This window comes from Penaeus japonicus, unplaced genomic scaffold, assembly GCF_977035675.1.
Source record: "Penaeus japonicus unplaced genomic scaffold, GWHDUDI00000001_assembly GWHDUDI00000027, whole genome shotgun sequence".
NCBI classification, from domain to species: Eukaryota; Metazoa; Arthropoda; class Malacostraca; order Decapoda; family Penaeidae; genus Penaeus; species Penaeus japonicus.
Window position 1 is genome coordinate 32,870,538 of NW_028234429.1, and position 19,035 is coordinate 32,889,572.

The 19,035-nt window shown below is 47.9% G+C and overlaps 1 protein-coding gene and 1 pseudogene across 1 annotated transcript in view; one reads left to right on the top strand and one right to left on the bottom strand.

Moving 5' to 3' along the window:
- N (neurogenic locus Notch protein) overlaps window positions 1-19,035 on the bottom strand; it is a 129,825-nt gene that overhangs the window by 38,390 nt on the left and 72,400 nt on the right. The window lies entirely within an intron of this gene.
- Window positions 7,955-9,277, top strand: LOC147468649 (uncharacterized; annotated as a pseudogene).

The following is a 19,035-nucleotide window of genomic DNA, read 5'->3' on the forward strand; positions in this document are numbered from 1 at the left end:
TCTTCTTCTTTGTCTCTGTCTGTCTCTCCTTCTCTCTCCCTATCTCTTTTTTAATCCCTTTCTCCCTCTCTCTTCATGGTCCAAACCACTCAAAAACAAAAACCAACACGTATTAAAAGAAGAACCGAACCCGCGTCATATAAAAAAAAGAGAAGAAACGAGTTTTTTTTTTTTTTATTAAAAACAACAAAACCAAAAAAAAAAAAAACGAGTAAAAAAAAAAAAAGAAAAAAGGAAAATAAAAAACAAAAAAGACCAAAAAAAAAAATACGACGACGAAGGCAAAGAAGAAGCAAACGAAAAAGCATCAAAAGGGACCCCGAGTCATCAGCGATAATCTTCATGCCACCTGAGACACGAATCCCATCACCCCGACAAAGGCGAAATGACAATGGGGATAAAACGTTCACAGGGAGAGATGATCGCTACAAGAGAGAGGGAACGGGAGGGAGAGGGGGATAGGTAGGGAGGGAGGGAAGGGGAGAGGGGGATAGGTAGGGGGGGAGAGAGAGAGAGAGAGGGATAGGTAGGGAAGGGGAGGGGAGGGGAGAGGGATAGGTAGGAAAGGGGAGGGGAGGGGAGGGGAGGGGGAGGGGGAGGGGGAGGGGAGAGAGAGAGAGAGAGAGAGAGAGAGAGAAAAGAGAACAGAGAGAGAGAGAAGAGAAAAGAGAAAAGAGAACAGAGAGAGTGAGAAGAGAAAAGAGAACAGAGAGAGAGAGAAGAGAAAAGAGAACAGAGAGAGTGAGAAGAGAAAAGAGAACAGAGAGAGAGAGAGGAGAGGGCTAAAACGAGGAGAGCGTCAAGGGAGAAAAAAGGAGAGGTATAGATCGCTGGGAAAAGGGGTGTCAGGTGTGGGGAGACATGGGGAGATAAGGATGAGGGAGATAGGATGGGGCGGACGCGCAGGATTATGAAGGAGGATGGGAACGTGATAGCACAAATATAATCAGGAAAAGGTAAGATGAGAAAGTAGGTTTTATATAATGACAAATATTTGAGATTAAGGATGAAAGCTTGTGAGATAGACTGAGAGAAGAGATGTGGAAAGAGAAGAGTATAGATGAAGAGAGAAAAAAAGAGAAGAGAGGAAGGAGAGAGAGAGAGAGAGAGAGGGAAAGAGAGAGAGAGAAAGAGAGAGAGAAAGAGAGAGAAAGAAAGAGAGAGAGCGAGAAAAAAGAGAAAGAGAATAACACACATCAGGTACATAAAAAAAAAACGCAACAGAATGACTCCAGTAGCTGCAGCTGGGCAGAGGGTATAGTGAGAGAGGGGGGCGACACAGAGGGGAAAGTCGCCAAGCACCGGGCGGGCACCCTCGCTCCCCAAGTGCCCACGCCAGGTGACACCTTTCCCTCCCTCTGTTTCCCCATCCCCCTCCACCCCACCACCACCTTCACCACGAGAGGTAAAATAAAATAGGAAGATAAAAGAAATAACCAAAATGAGCGCTATTAATCCCCCCTCCCTCCTCCCCATGCCCTGGATTTAAGGAGGGAAGAGGGGATAATTTACCACACATAACTTATAATCCCGATGACAATGCGTTAATCCTACCTACTTACTTACCTACTACCCACATATCCCTCTCTCTCCCTTCCTCCCTCCTCCCCCCTCTCCCTCCTACTCTCATCCCCGTAACACTTTACTCAGAAGCCAATGAGCGTCAGGTGTCATGTGACTCCCCCCCACCACCCCACCCCCCACCATAACCACCCTCTCTACCCCCATCCTTGAGCTTCTAAGTCTCCCCCTGCACCGCCCCCCTCCCCCCCATATCACCATCACCGGCACAATCACAGTGACAATCATGATCCCACAATCACAAAGCCACAAAGGCACACAACACCAGCGTCGCCGCACTTGATGCCCCGACCGAACCGAACCGAACCGACACCGCACCGAACCGCAAAGAGCAACAGCTGGTTCATCAAACAATCCTTGCGGCCAATAACCCCCCTCCCCCCCCAAAAAAAAAAAGTCAAATGAAAAAAAAGAGAAGTATAGATTACAATGGAAGGTCTCCTCCTGACCGCACTTAACACGGTGCAGATGTTGATTATCGATTGGCCTTTTCCACCGGTTCTTACTATGTGACAACTGTTTTACGGCGATCTGATCCCGCGCGGCCAAGGCTGGCGAGCTGGCCACTTTGCGCCCTTTGGAGGAGGGGAGGAGGGGGGGGGAGAAGGGGAGTGAGAGGGAAAAAGAAAGGGGGGGGGGGTTGTGTGCACATGTGCGTATCCATAGGTAAATAGACAACCGAGTTACAAAGAATGGTGTGTGTGGACGGGTGGATGTACTTTAATTCAGTATATTAGTATATATACTCTAAATAAGTGAGAGAGAGAGAGAGAGAGAGAGAGAGAGAGAGAGAGAGAGAGAGAGAGAGAGAGAGAGAGAGAGAGAGAGAGAGAGAGAGAGAGAGAGAGAAAGTATATATATATATATATATATATATATATATATATATATATATATATATATATATATATATATATATATATATATATATATATATATATATATATATACAGGGAAATAAAGAGAGTACATAAACAGACAAAGAAAGAAATCAATAAACAAACAGATAGGGAAGCGAGAACTGAAGAGGACCGAATCGCACAGGCGAGAGGATTGCAAGGCTCGGCTGAGGATGACAGCGCTATACCCGGCCCAGAGATGAGGATGAACACACTTTCACCTCGCTCCGCAATCCCTTTCTTACCAACGCCTTTTCCCTTCTCTTTATCGCCCTTTCCTTCCGTCTTCCTCGTAGTATTTCCCCTTTCTCTCCCTTCCCTCTACGCCTATCGGATTTCCTCCTTACCACCTTTTTTATTTTCCTCCGCCCTCCCTTCCTATTCTATTCATACTATCTACTTCATTTATCCCGTCTCTTTCCGTTATTTCATTCTATTTCATTTTATTCCATGTATCTATTTATCTATCACGTCTCTTTCCTTTTATTTCATTCTACCTCATTCATCTAGCTACTTTTTATCGAGACGATAGATAACTCTCCCTCGCCGCCTTGTTTAACGGAGACGCCGCCGACCTTGGTGCGTGGACTATGCTAATGCAAAGACGAACCCGGATTTTCGCTCGGAATGAAAAAAAAAGAGAAAGAAAAAGAAAAGAAAGAAAAAAGAAAGAGGAACGCGGTTTAAAAAAAAAGAAATAAAAGATGACCAAGAGCGTGGTTTTGCAATCGGCTATGTTGCGTAGGTGTGTCGGACGCGTATCATATGGAGATGAGAATGTGTCAGCTCGCCAATACTCTCCAAACTTATTGAATCACTTATGTATATCTGTATGTTTATCTTCAATCCCCCTTTTTACATACCTGTCTACTCATTCATCTATCAATTTGTCTGCTTCCCTTCGATCAACCTGCCTCCCTACCTATTAACTTACCTATCCATCATTCTATCTATCTATCTATCGACCAACCAACCAACCAACCAACCTACAACTATCTATCCATGTCTACTCATTCACCTGTCTATCTCAAACTCCTTCCCCTCCTCTCCTCCCCACCACCTTCCAACCCCCGGCCCCCCCCCCACCCAACCTCCCGACCTCCATCCCCCCTAGCCCTCCCCCCCACCACCACCACCACCCGACCTCCTATCACTGCTGCCTTTGTTACATTACGCCCGGCGCCGTTCCTTACGGACCCCCGAGACCGCGTGTTGTTGTTCCAAGACATTCGTGTTATTCCGACCATGGCCGCCACCCATTAGTGTGCTATCTCTGCCCGCCGATAAAACCGTTGGCGATATAATGTAAATGAATATTCAACATGTCTCTTCTCCTCCCCTCCCCCCCACTCCCTCTCCCTCTCTCATCTCCTTACCCCTTCCACCCCCCCCCCTCTTCCCGTCTACCTCATGCCCGCGGAATCACCATTCAAAGCGGACCACTCGTAGGGTAATTCGGGTACCTATCGTGGGCAATGCTAGTTAATTAACATAGTCTGCATGTGCTTCGTTTGCTAATGGTTATTATTACAATCTTATTCTACATATTCTGTTTTATTTATTTTTTTATGTTTGCTATCATTCCCCTTGTTATTTGCATAATATATTCACATATTTGCGTTCCTTTTTTTCCAGCTATTTGCATTCTTTTCTTTTTTCTCTCGATTCCTCTTTTTTTTATGGGTCCCTGTTCTTCCTCTCTGCCCATTCATTCAACCTCTCTCTCTCTCTCTCTCTCTCTCTCTCTCTCTCTCTCTCTCTCTCTCTCTCTCTCTCTCTCTCTCTCTCTCTCTCTCTCTCTCTCTCTCTCTCTCTCTCTCTCTCTCTCCCTCTCTCTCTCTCTCCTCTCTTCTCCCTCTCTCTCCTCTCTCTCTCCTCTCTCTCTCTCTCTCTCTCTCCCTCTCTCTCTCTCTCTCTCTCTCTCTCTCTCCCCCTCTCTCTCTCTCTCTCTCTCCCTCTCTCCCCCTCTCTCTCTCTCTCTCTCTCTCTCTCTCTCTCTCTCTCTCTCTCTCTCTCCCTCTCCCTTCTTTCTAGATTCAGATGCGCCTTGTAAAATTTCTGCTAAATGAACGTTAAAAAATTTACTTCAATCCCTCCCGCAATCCCTACCAGCCCTACTCCTATTCCTATTTCTACTCTTCCTCTCACTCGTACCCGTACTACTCCTCCCCAATCTATCCCTTCCTCTTTTCTCCTTCAGCTTCGTCCTCAACCCCTATCCCTTCCCTCCCCTCCCCCCATGCCCCCCCCCTACCCCTTTCGGTCGTTCCGTGAGCGTGGCCACACAGGTCGTCCGAGCGAGCGTGGGCCAGCGTTTCACAAGTCTCATAAGACAGCGGCGCGGTGTGTCTTAACCTGCCCCGTGACTCACTTAGTTGGTCTTGAAGAAGGCGCGGTGGATGGGCCGCTCCCCCCCCCCACCCCCCCACCCTTTCCTTCTCCTTTCCCCCTTCCCCTCCTCCTCCTCCCACTTTCTCCCATAACTCACCTGTCTTTTCCTCACCTATCCCCTCTCCCCTTACGTATGATGGCCTTAACTTCCCTTATTCCCTTCTTCGCCCCCTCCCCCTTCTCCCCCTTCACTTACTCGGTGCTTATGTGCAATGCGTGAGTCCCATATTCGCCCCTTGTGTGAGCCTGCAATGTGCAATTATGAACAACTTTGATCTTCCCGTTCTGATCCGCATAGTATTAGGCGATCTTACTCATTATCTTGCCTTCATTTTTATTTACATTCTACTCCCTATCACCCCTCCCCTTCTCTCTCTCTCTCTCTCTCTCTCTCTCTCTCTCTCTCTCTCTCTCTCTCTCTCAGGCGTGAGGGCGTGTGAGAGAGTGCCACCCCACCCCATCCCATTCCCTCTATCCCTAGTACCACCCCTTCCCCATCCCCTCTCCCTCCATCCTTCCCCCTCCTTCTTCCCCTCAGCCCATCAATCACCCGCGACAAAACCTAAACATGCCACTCATGTTTCGACCCAGAACAAACAACAATAAACAACCTCGGTGTGTCGTCGTCAGTGTCGTCGCTCGGCAAGTCCCTTATCCTGACCGATTATGGAGTTCCCGTTTTCTATGAGAAACAACAACAACAAAAAAATCGGGCCGCTTCGTTTTTTCTTTTTATTCTTGGTCTTCTCCAGGAGGATGGAATGAGAGAGATGAGAGAGATGAGAGAGACAGAGGGGGGTTGGGATGGAGAGAGAAGAAGGGGAAGCGAGATGAGAAGGAAGAGATAAAAAGAACGAGAGAGAGAGAGAGAGAGAGAGAGAGAGAGAGAGAGAGAGAGAGAGAGAGAGAGAGAGAGAGAGAGAGAGAGAGAGAGAGAGAGAGAGAGAGAGAGAGAGAGAGAGAGAGAGAGAGAGAGAGCTAAAGGAGGCGGGGGGAAAGGAGAGCAAGAGTGATTAAAGCCAGCAAGATTGCCCGTCTTAATCTGCACCTTGCTTATAATTACAAATCGAAAGATAAGAGGTCATGTGTAAGAATAACACGACAATTATAAAAGGGGTGTGAAGTGGCGTGGGGAAGGGGGGAGAGGAGAGATAAGAGGAGGAGGAGGAGGGGAAGGGAGGGGGGAGAAGAGAGAGAAAGAAGGGAGAGGAAAAAGTGAAGTCAAGATGCAATAGATACGAAGTAACGATACAAAAGATATAAAAAATAGGTACAAAAGATACAAATCAAAGAAGCAAAAGACGGGGACAACATAAATGCCAGCCAATCATTCTGTGACAAGATTAAGAAAAAGAAAAAGAAAAAGCCGAAACTGATAAAGAGAGAGAGAGAGAGAGAGAAAGGGAGGGGGGGGGGGAGAAGCGTTTATAATTAACCAATGTAAAGCAAGTGAGGTGAAGAGAGAAGGTCAAGAGGTCAACCGCTCGAGTTTCTCACGTTGGGGTGCCACGAGGCATCTTGTAACGAGTGCCAGACATATAAATACTCGTACGTACAAAAAGAAGCAGTCAGCCATCGCCATCTCCGGGGACCCAATTTGCGAAGGGAAAACAGTTAACGAGAGAGAGCAAGCGAGCGATAGCAAGAGAAAGAAGGGGTGGAGAAAGAGAAAGAGAAAGAGAGAGAGAGAAAGAGTGAGAATGTGTTGAATAATTAGCCTCTCTCTTCGATCGAATAAAATGTATATAGAACGATCACGTAATCACTTAATAAGGCTAACTGATTGTGAAGTGCATTAAAGCAATTAAACGGTATGACTTAATACCAAACGTGGGAGTGAAAGTCTGGGTACATGTTGGTGTAGCGAAGTGAGAGAGTGAGTGTGTGCGTGTGAGTGTGTGCGCGTGAGTGTGTGCCAGAGTGCGTAGTTTATTGCTTGTTAGTGTGAGTGTGACTGCGAATTTGGATGACTGTGACCGTTGAATATGACTGTGAGTGAGCGCCTACACATCATGGCACTGGTGTGGGTGCCTCCTTGGCCCCCACATGTGTTCCCCAGTGGCACTCGAGGAATGCCAGTTCTCGTATGACTTGGCATCGTATACGCCTTCCCGGTCGCAACGCCTGTCGATTAAAATCATCCCACCACACCAAGAAAACGTCCCCACAAGTAAGCCCCCTTCAACGTATTCGAGAACCCCCTCCCCCCCTAAATCCCCACCACTCAAACATCTCCCCTCCCCTCCCCCGCCCCCTGCCCCTGCCCCCGCTACCAGCCTGACGCCCAAACATACGCATCCCACAGACGTTAGGCGTAGAGGCACCCTGCGCGCCGCGATGTAGGACAAGTGTAGCCCGTATCATGTGGCACCCTCTGGAGAGCCTAGTGTGGGGTGGGTGGGAGTGGAAGTGGGAGGTGGAGCTGGGCCGGGGGGAAGGGGGGGGGCGAGGCTGGGTGCCACAGAACCCCTGGGGCGCCTCCTCTTACATCCCCGATCAGCCCATCACACTCGGCATAGGATTCCTCGCCGTCCTTCTTGCGGCCATTCTTCAACGAGTGACACATACTCGCATATCACCCCCTCCTCCCCCTACTCCTCACATCCCCACCCCACCCCACCCCCACAACCCCGAAATTGGAGTAGGATTACGCGTTACTTGCGGGAGGCACCGGCACTTCCCACAGTCTCAAAATCGAAAAAAAAAAATTCGATCACTGCGGATTTCAAAATCGTCCTACGTTTTATACTGATGCCAAAGCCGGTGCCACAACTTCTGGCATAAAGGAAGTTGTATAGGCAAAGAAGAAAAGAAACATAGGGGAGAAGGGAGAGGGGAAAAGGGAGAGAAAAAGGGGAAACGGGACAAACACGCACCGTTACTAACCCGCCAGAAGCAAAACGTGACGCGGGGAAACAGGTGGGAGGGGGGGGACCGATTCCAAAAACGAAAAGCGGACAGCATCTTCCTTCACAACACGCCACGCCAACAGCCCTCGCGAACACCACCCACCCTACCCTTCCCTTCCCTTCCCTTCCCTCCCTCTCCCATCTTCCTCCTCCCTCCTCTCGAGCCCGAAGTTCCCGGCTGTCACAACAAATCCCCGACTCGAGTTTCCTTCGCCGCTGTCTCTCTCACTCTCTCTCTCCCTCGGCCTTTGCCCTCGAGGCTCGTAACCACCTGTGTCGCAGCCGCGTCTCCGTAAACGTGCACATGTATGTCCGCCGCCCTGTCAACGCCCCGGCTGTAATTTCCGTTCGGGAAGAAGAGGGAAGAAGAGGGGAGAGGAGGAGGAAGTAGAGGGAGGAGGAGGAGGAGGAGGAGGAGGAGGAGGAGGAGAAGGAGGAGATGGGCGAAAAGGGAGATGAAAAGGGGGGAGGAGGAGAAGCTTAAAAGATCAAAACCCCTTAAATCTTACTTTCAATTTCTTATTTTATTCTAGTTCGAGTTCTAATCTCTCTCTCTCTCTCTCTCTCTCTCTCTCTCTCTCTCTCTCTCTCTCTCTCTCTCTCTCTCTCTCTCTCTCTCTCTCTCTCTCTCTCTCTCTCTCGTCTCCTCCTCCTCCAAACGCTCGAGAAACAAGTGTTCGACGTTTCAAGCGGTGATGACGGCGGCCCTCAGGAAGAAAGATTTCAACGCTCGCTGAGAGACCGATCACCGAAGAAAATAAATAAATAAAACCGATCACTCAGTAAAAAAAAATCTTAAAATCCAGCAAAACCGCGAGGAGGGTTAAAAAGAAAAAAAAAAAAAGGAAGAAAATTCAAAACCTCCCATTTCGCAAAGCTCCCACAAGAATCGAAAATCCACTCGGCCAAATAAAACCCTTCCACTCTCTCTGTCTCTCTCTCGGATTTTCGTCTTTTTTTTTCCCCCCTTTCATCCTTCCTCTTTTCTCTCACGCCCACGCCCAAGCCCACGACGGTGGTTGGGACATTCGGCCGCTCGAGTTTCGCCGAGTTCCCTTCAGATCCGCCGACAGGACGTCTTTGTCGTGAAATCCGAAATCATTTTCTGAGGCGCGAGGGCGATATATCCCGCGCTGGATAAAATTTCTTAACCCTTTGATATCACCCGCGAGGATTTCCTAATACCTTGACTTGACTTCGTGTCTCGGGGAAGTTGGAAAAGATGAAGAAAAAGACAAAGACAGCAAGGAGGAGGAGGGGGAGGAGGAGGAGGAAGAGGAAGAGGAGGAGGAGGAAGAAGAGGAGGAAGAGAGGGAAGAAGCAATAGAAAAAGAAGAAGAAAAAAAAAGACGAGAGAGAAGAAATAATAATAAGAAATAAACGAAGAAGAAAAAGGAAAAAGTAAAAAAAAAAGACGAAAAAGAAGAAAAAAAGAGAAGGAACACCTCAAAGAAGATATTGAAATAATCTCGGCCCCATTTCGCAGGCCATTCCATTTCGCTGTCATTAGAGACCACGCCGCTTCGACAACGGGGAGATAGGCGGCGGCCATTTTGTTACAACGGAACCCCGCCCAGCCTTGCTTTCCCATCCCGCCAGCACCCCGCCCTTGCACTCTCACTGCCTACCTACCTACCCCCAACCCCACCCCCTCCTCCTTCCTCCTTCCTCCATCTCCTTCTTCTTCTCCCTTCCCTCTCCTCTCCCTATCCCCCCCCCTCTAACTCTCATCCTTTCTTACTCTTTACACCTTAACCTTCCCTTGCCCCCCCCTCCCCCTCCCCAACTTCTTTCCCTAATCCTTCCTCTTCCTCTTTCTCTCCACCCAAACTCTTCCCCAACATAGATAGAGGAACCGCGCGAAAGAACCCAGACAGTAAAGAGCGAAAAATCATAGCCGGTACTGAACGAGAGAACGAGTGAGCGAAAGAGCACGGCCGGTACAGAGCGAGAGGGAGAGAAAGTCCAAGCGTCGACAAACGGCCCTCTCCCATAATTGACAATCAGGTTTTGCTCCCATGAATCGGAATAATTACATGCATGCAAGATCTTGCTGTCATCTCCAGATAACAGCGGGGTGTGGGGAGGGAAGGGAGGGGAGGGGAGGGGGAAGAAGGAAAGGTGATGGGGGAGGAAAGGAGGAAGGAATGAGGAGAGAGAGGGGAGAAGTGAGAGGAGGAGGAGGAGGAGGTTAAGTCAACTAGTGAGAGGTGAGGGCAGGAGGAGGGAAGAGAGGGATGGAGCTTTGGGGGTAGGGGGGGGACCGATCTTACCTTGGTCAGGGCAACATAATGCCTCAACGTGACCTCGGTTCGACTGCGCTATCGGCCTTATCACAACTTGCCTATTCCTTTGCCTCTCCCCTCCCCCCTTAATCTCGTCCGCTTCTCGCTTTTCTTCTGTCTTTGTATCTTTATATCTCTGTCTCTCTCCCTCCCTGCCTCCTCCCTCTCCCTCCCCCTCCCGAACGACTCTAACGTACGACTCGACTCGAACGACCGACTCCAGACTCCTGGGAGTGGACGTGATACATCATACTTATCCAGCATCTCGGGAGCAGAGATGCGTAGGGGTGTAGGGGGTAGTAAGGGGGGTGAGGGTAGTGGGAGTTACCATCAGACACTTACCTGGAAAGAAAAGAAAGAAAATATTAAAATCAATTAAAACATATCTTCACATTATATTTTAACATTCATGATTATTACTTTCTTAAGAAAAAATAATACAGAAACAAATATATAGATAAAAGTATATACAAATACATCATACTCTCTCTCTCTCTCTCTCTCTCTCTCTCTCTATATATATATATATATATATATATATATATATATATACACACATATATATATAAACAAAGAAAAACAAGTCTAAAAGAGATGCACATGCAGAACCACTTCCCCCGCATCTGAAAGGCAAACAGATCTAGGATGTAAAGCACAAAAGAGAAGACATTTATGGCCTATCTCACGCCATATCTAGGAACGTACAATCCGGCGGGACGGTGAGACAGAGTGAGAGATAGAGATAGAGAGGGAGAGAGAGTGGAAGCGAGGAAGGAGGAGGGGTGGAGAAGATGGATAGGAGGGGGGGGGGTGCGGAGAGAAAGGAGAGGGGGAGATAAGGAGGGAGAAATAGAGTTGGAGAATTAGAAAATTGGAGAGTTTGCGGGAGGGAGGGAGGGAGAGATAAAGAGAAAGAAAGAGAGAGATTCAGAAAGAGAAATAGACATAACGAGAGAAAAAAAAGCAGACACGGACGCACAGACTCACAGAGAAAGAGAAAGAGAGAGAGAAAAGGCGAAAGAAGATGAGAATAAGAGCCATCAAGAAGCCACCACACTCCGCCACCCTCTACCAACCTCCCGGACCATCGCTACGCACACACACGGCCGTCCCTTGCGCACGAAATTATTAATATGCAAGCCTGTGCTGCATAACAAACTCCCGAAGTCAAGAAGCCAAGCCGAAGTCTCCGCCGGTTGCTTGTCCCTGGTGCGTCGTGTGCGTTTGCAATCTCTCTTTGCAAGTTGATGCGGATGGTCATCATGATACACGAGGGGCCGCGTTGCAAAAAAGGCAATTTTAAGGAAAAAAGGGAGGTTGCAAAAAGGCTAATTCTAGGAGGAAAAAATGTGAGGAAATGATCGTTCTTGTAATTACGCGTATGTATGTATGTATGTATGTATGTGTGTATGTGTGTGTGTGTGTATGTGTGCGTGTGCGTGTGCGTGTGTATTTCTACACTAGTGATTTCCTTCGTTTCTCTTTGTCTTCGCTCACTTTGACTAATAAAAAAAAAATAAAAAAAACGAAAAGACATTGTGTGGGAATGTCAGCCAGATCAAGCCGAGGATCTTGGCGGAATCTTGACGGAATCGAGGCGCAATCTCCGAGCGCGGGCGCCTCGTACCTCCCGGAATACAGCTGTAACGGCGCCGTAAACGACATGTGGCCGTGGAGCGCGGTTTTCCAGACCGATTGGGACACCCGCGGTGGGCGACCACAACCGTCCTGGGCACGTCTCAAGAAAAGGGGCGACGTCTAGCCTCATTTCCCTATTCATTAAAAAAAAAAGCAAAACTGATTCCTACATTCCATAACAATCATTAATTGCTAAAATCACTAATCCCTGACGTACTAACAAGACTGAAAATGACGATTGGCTAATCCTCCGTGGGCGCGCCCAACGCAAAATCCTTAAAAGACAGCCCGAAATCTCGCGGCTTATCGACATACACGCCCGAGGTTAAGCCCAAGATTTACTAACAGCTGACATGGGCCCCGATAAGATCTCCCGACGATCCACAATGCTCTTAAACGCTCCTCGGTCGGGACAGATTCGCTCTTCGTTCCGTAATCCTTCGTTCGGGTCAACGAGCGACGAACGCCCTTATCGCGTCCGTAACGTTTTGGAGAAAAAGAAAAAAAAAAAGAAACGTCTTGTCTTGTTCGGTTACCACTCCCTCCTTCCATCCCCTCCCCCTCTCCTATCCTTCCCCTCCTTCCCTCCTTGCGGGTGACACCTCCACCCCCCCCCCACCCTCCCACCAGCCTCCGTCTACAGGATATTGGTTTTACTGGTTCCCTGCGGTGTGTCCCTTGCCTGCCCTTACCTTGCCTGCCCCTCCTGTCCCTACTCGTGTCTACTACCCCCTACCCCCCTACCCCCCCCCCATCCACGCGATGCCCCCCCGCTGCTTGTCCAGGTACCTACCTGTCCACGCTCCGTGCCCATACTCCGACTTCACTCCCCCCCCTCTCCCCACCTCCCTCTCAAACATTATATACAACTTAAGAAGTCAATATCACTATAAAAGAAAATCAAAGAAAAAAGTTACTTTGAAGAGAAAAAATCAATAAAATTAAACTCCACCAGAGAGCAACAACCACGCCAAGCTACCCTCGCCCTTACTACCACACAACCATCGAAATTCCCAACTCATTTCCATTCCTAAAACTCCCTGAAAGACACCACGGGATGTCCTCGAACTCCCACAAAGAACGAACTTATGTTTCGTGTATAAAAAAAAGAGAAAAAAGTTGTTAACAAGACAAAGAATAGATGGGAAAAGAAGTGGAGAAAAGATAACAATATGAGAAATGCACGGATATCTTTTTCATCGAATAAGTACTTGAAGGAAAGCAAAAAGGAAGTGGAGTCTCATCACTTCCTCCGCCTCTTAACAAAACATACACACACACACACACACACACACACACACACACACACACACACACACACACGATCCAAACTTTTGAAACTTTCTTTTCCACAACACAGCAAAAACCCTAAAAAGTTTTCCAAACACACAAAAAAGTAAACCTCGAGAGAGAGAGAGAGAAAACAAAACAAAAAAAACAACAACAAACCACTTAAAACCCAAACCATCCGAACTACAACCTCCTCCAGCCCCCTACCCCCCTACCCTACCCCTCCCCACCCCATCCCTCCAACCCCCTCCCTTCGTCACTCAAGCTGTTTGTCTCAGGCTCTAAAGCATATCTTCGCCCCCCACCCCCATCCACCTTCCTTAGTCACTAACCACCCCCTACCCCTCCCCCCTCGGCCCCTTCCCCTCCCCTTATCCCTTATCCCTACGGTCACGCCATCCATAAGCTCCTAACGGATAACCAAGGGCGTCCTGAGGGCAACTTAAGTGCTCCTATCTTACACCCTCGTCCCGCCCTTCACTCCCCTCCCTCCCTTCGACCCCCCAACCCGTATAAGGTAAGAAATGAAGGGAGATATGGAAGGAGGGAGGAAAGATGGGAGGGAGGGGAGAGGATATCCCCCCCCCCCCGCTTTCCCTCCTATCCCAGCCTTCATCACCCTATAATAACCATAAAGCAAGCTTGCTTCCTCCAGCGACGAAACACCTAAACGCCCACATCCAGATCCATGACCAGACCTACACCCATACCCATACGCGGGTACACGCACCGACGCAAAAATGGTGTATATGATATATGATATATAATATATGCAATATAATAAATGGCATACATACATACATACATACACACACACACACACACACACACACACACACACACACACACACATATATATATATATATATATATATATATATGTAATATTTAATTAAGAGCGTGTGAGCGTCGGCGTGTGCATGTGCGTATGCCTGCATGCATGCGTGCGTGCGTGTGCGTGTACCACCCCATCGTCTTCCCCCTCCTCGAAAAAACCCTTGGACCCGCCCTATGCTTTCCAAACTGCGGGGTTACGACTTTAAAGAGAAAGAGAGAGAGAAAAAAAAACCGTAGCCATGTGGCCGCAAGGGCTTTTAAAAGCAAGGTAATTACGCCGAGATAAACACAACCGTAAACACTAGCTAGCTCTTGCAGTAATGACACCTGCTGGCGGCGACGAAGAGGTTTTCAAAAGTTCAAGGAAGAGAAGGAGGGGAGGAGAAAAGGAGGGAGGAGAGAGGAGAGAGAGGAGAGAGTGAGTGAGTGAGTGTGTGAGAGGGAGAAAAAAGGTAAGGAGAAAAGAGATGACGAAAAGGGTAAGGGGAAGGACATACTTCTCACACGCATGAAATATGATTCCTAACAAACAAAAACAAAAAATAAGGATTCACTAACTGAAAGAGAAAAAGCCCGCCCACCAAAGACAAACAAAAAATAAGAACACCACCGACAATTAAAAAAGAAAAACATATACATGTCACCACAAAAAACAACAAAAACAAAAACGAAAAAAAAAACGGAGAAAACAAGAGCACACGCTAATGAAACTCCCTTGCCCTAGCCCTCCCCCCCACCCCTTACCCCCTACCCCCTACCAACACACACACGCGGAGACAACAAAAAGCAAAGTGTAACCCACACCCTCTTCTCTATACGCCGAGGAGAGACTTGCACACGTTCCCATGTTACACCACACAACGCCCGACTCGCCCGTTTTATAAATCCCCCCAACCCCCCCACCCCACCATCCTTATTCTCTCCCCCCCCCCTCCTCCCAATTAATCCCCCAATAAATCCTGTTCACCGACCGGGAGAGTGTAATCCCTTTTCCCTGACCATTAAAGTCTCGTGAGTACGGACTTCTAAACCCCCTCCCCCCTCCCCCCAACCCCATCAACACCTAGCCCCCCCCCTCCCCCTGTATGACTCCCCTTACTACCCCCATACAACTGATGTCACGGTTTTCAATCACCTTTTTTCCAGGGAAGGGGGGAGGGGGAGGGGGAGGGGGGATTAAGCCAAGGTAATTTGGGGTTATATTTCGGTGGTAAAGGATCGGTCAAAACAAATTAATAACAGCTGCATTAACAAAAAAAAAAAAAAAAAAATACTGCAAGCGTATGTATGTGCGTGATACATAAAGGATAAAATTAAGAACGAAATGAACAAATAAACACTGATCAAATGCCGGTAACATAGAAAACAAAACAATTTCTTATCAGAAAACAAAAAAGCAAATAAAACAAATACAGTGTACACAAATAACCAACAAGAAACACAAAACAAATACAATTACACAACCACGTCAAACATAAACGCAGAAACAAAAATAACACACACACAAAAATAATAACACGACCATACACAACACACGCAACAAAAGCCGCGACAAAGAACAAACACAATCAAGCGGCCATTTCCAGCCATTGAGAGTCAATCGGTTCTCAAGACTCGCCTCGCCTCGCCTCGCCGTCTCCTTCTCTCCCGTATCTAAGGGCAACGCGACGGAAAACAATGCTGGGAAATGTAAATACAATACGTGACTATATCATCCTCCCCCCTCTCTCTGTCTCTCTCTCTCTCTATCCTTCCCTCCCTCTCTCCCTATCCTATCCTTTCCCTAACCCTCTCTCTTTCTCTTTCTATTTCTTCTCCTTTCTCATTCTCTTCCTTATTTACTTCCCCCTCCTTCTCCTTCTTCTAACCTCTCTCCCTCTCCTACTAATTATATTTCTCTTCCCTCTCCCTCTCCCCCTCCCCCTCTCCCTCTTCCCCTCCCTCTCCCTCTCCCAAAATTATCCACTTCTTTTTCTCCAATTTCACGAAAACTCCTTGCCATCATTCTTCATTAACCTCCATAAACATCCCGACACGAGAACTCTTTCATAATGGTCTTGTTCCCAGCATGAAAAGCCAGAATTTTAAAATGGAGAAAAAAAGGGAGAGAAAAAAAAAAAAACATCACAAGTTGACCATAAAATGCCCTCCGCAAAGTGGACCAAAAACACGCGAAAATTAAACACGAACTGCTCCCTCCTCCCCCCCAATAATAATAATAAAAAAAAAAAAAAAATACTTCCGACTTATTTAAGGTCCTCGATCAGTCGCCATCCTTTTGATTTCTTCCTTCAATGAAACGATAAAAACGAAAATCAAAAAGGCAAATAAGTAATAAATAGCCCTAAAGAAGCAAGCAAAGCGATAGCATGCGAAATTCTCAAGGGCAACGAGGGTAATGTGCCCCTCCCCCCTCCCCCTACTACCCCCTACCCACCTACCTCACTACCTTACCCCCACCTCCGTCTTTCCCAAAACCCTTCCTCCCACCCTTACCCCTCCTCCCCCCTGCACTTCCTCCTCAAAATGTATTTAAAAAAAAGGGTTAACAAAGATGACGAGGGGGAAAAAAAACTACAATAACCATTTAATCCGTTGAGCTTTAATGCAGAGCACGTGTATAAATTACAGTGTGCTTTGCCTTCCGCACGTGCAGCGACAGCGGGAATTGGCCCAAACATAGGATTAAGGAGAGGTAAAGAGAGGTAAGGAGAGGTGAGCCGATATGTGAGAACAAGATTATGAGAGAGAGTGAAAGCGAGAGAGAGCGAGAGAGAGAGAGAGAGAGAGAGAGAGAGAGAGAGAGAGGGAGGGAGAGAGGGGAGAGAGAGAGAGAGAGAGAGAGAGAGAGAGAGAGAGAGAGAGAGAGAGATTGAGACAGAGAAAGAGAGAAAGAAAGAGAGAGAGAGAGAGAGAGAGAGAGAGAGAGAGAGACGAGGTATATACACCGGGAAAAAAATGAAATACCAAAAAAAAAAAAGGAAAAGAGAACAGAACAGAAAGAGAAGAAAAGCGCTGGCGCACGCGATAATCGGCTAATATCCCTGAGACGATTCCCACGGGCCGCCAGCTAGCTAGCCAGCCTTCCGCCACACTTCCAAATCTCAGCTTCACTTGCATTACATCATCACTCATTCACTCTTTCACCTCCCAATAAAAACAGCACATGAGTCATGAATAGCTGAATAATTACCCATTCATCCAGGGGAAGGGGGGAGGGAGGGTAGAGGAGAGTAACAATGAATAAAAGGTTGGACAGGGCGTAGAGAAAGGGGAGGAGGAAGGGAGGAGGGGAGAAGAGCGGTAAAGAACAGCGTCCCACAAGGGGGTAATCTCCCGTATTTTCTCCCAAAATTGGAACTTCGCCAATACAAAACAATACATTTCGCAAAAGTATTTAAATGTTATCAAATAATATATACCGAACAAACCTAATGAATACGACATAAAAAAACACGAGGAAGAACTTGTGTTAAAAAAAAACGAAGGAGAGGAATCGGTAGCCGACAGGCCCGGGTCGCGCGCGACGCGTGCCGGCACCGCAGCCGCCACGTGCGTTCCCGCCAGCCCCCCCTCCCTTCCTCCCTCCCACCTCTTTCTCTCTCTCTCTTTTTCCCTTCTTCCATCCCCCTGTCCCTACCTCCTTCCCTCCCCTATCCCTCTCCAGCTCGGCAATACACAGCTAATTTTCACAGCACGGGAAATATGGTCTTCCCGTCGCGCCGCATTAAAGGTCACATATAAATAATGAATGTATCGGGAACACGACTTTGTCGACGGGAGCAATTTGTCTCCTGTCGCCTTCATTTGATTATTTCTTTAGATATATGGTACTGTTTTCCCCTTTATCGAAAAGGAAAGGACATACATTTCAAAATATTTTACAATATCTTGTTCTGCTATTTGCAATTCACAAATACATTTATACGTTGCAATCTACCCCATCAATCAAACAACAACAAAAACAATACTGGCATGACCAAAATATCGTATAAACCCACCATTCGCCATAAAAAAATGAGTCATGATACATAAAACAAACAGCAATAAAATGAGCACTCCCAAGTACAGTAAAAATTCCCGGTCTAAAGTCATGTTCACACGCTTCCCCTCGTCGTCGTCCTCCTCCCCCCTCCCCCTCCCCCTCTCTCCTTCTCCCCCTCCTCCTCCTCCTCCTCCTCCTCCTCCTCCTCCTCCTCCTCCTCCTCCTCCTCCTCCTCCTCCTCCTCCTCCTCCTCCTCCTCCTCCTTTTTTCAAACACTTGTTGCTGCCTCTCCTTCACAAACACACTCCCTCCCTCCCTCCCTCCCTCCCTCTCCTCTTCCTCCCATTTCCACGCTATCCCTAAACCCAAATTACAACCTCTCCACCCCCCCCCCTCTTCAACTCTACCCCCATACTTACCTAAAGTGGGATTACGAGCGGCAGAAAGCGAGCTTAATCTACGGACAGATTAGGCAGATTAAAATAATAAATAACACATTTCATATCAACCTCCCCCCCCCAACTCCCCCTCAGCCCTTATCACATGAAGAGTCCTCCTGCAATTGGCTCGGAATACATTATCTCTGCAGAAGGAGGCTGTTGTTCTCTCCAGCAGGCAAGCAAGCAGGCAAGCAAGCAAGCAAGCACTCAAGGACTCAAGGAGGGCGTCGTGCAGGCGATGCTTGGTTATGATAGCTATATTATGAAGATGTTTTGCAAGCACAGCGCCTCGTCAGGATAGCGCTACTGTAACGTGAGACGCCAAGGACGGTATGTCTATCTCTTATCTCTAATTGGGCTTTGTTTGTGTGTGTGCGTGACGGGGGGGGGGACTTTTATTATTGATTGAGGGAAAGCAATGGGATGGAGAGGGAGAGGGAAGGAGAGAGGGAAAGGGAGGAAGAGAGAGAGAGAGAGAGAGAGAGAGAGAGAGAGAGAGAGAGAGAGAGAGAGAGAGAGAGAGAGAGAGAGAGAGAGAGAGAGAGAGAGAGAAGAGAAAGAGAAAGAGAAAGAGAAAGAGAAAGAGAAAGAGAAAGAGAAAGAGAAAGAGAAAGAGAGAGAGAGAGAGAGAGAGAGAGAGAGAGAGAGAGAAAAAACATTTAGTCGCGCCATTCGATAGGCTCAGGAGACTCGACGTGCCGCTCACCCACGGGCGTGAAAAGTGGGTGCGGGCGGATGTCGTGTCGGGACAACAAAAGACCTCCGCCCTCCCCCCTTCCC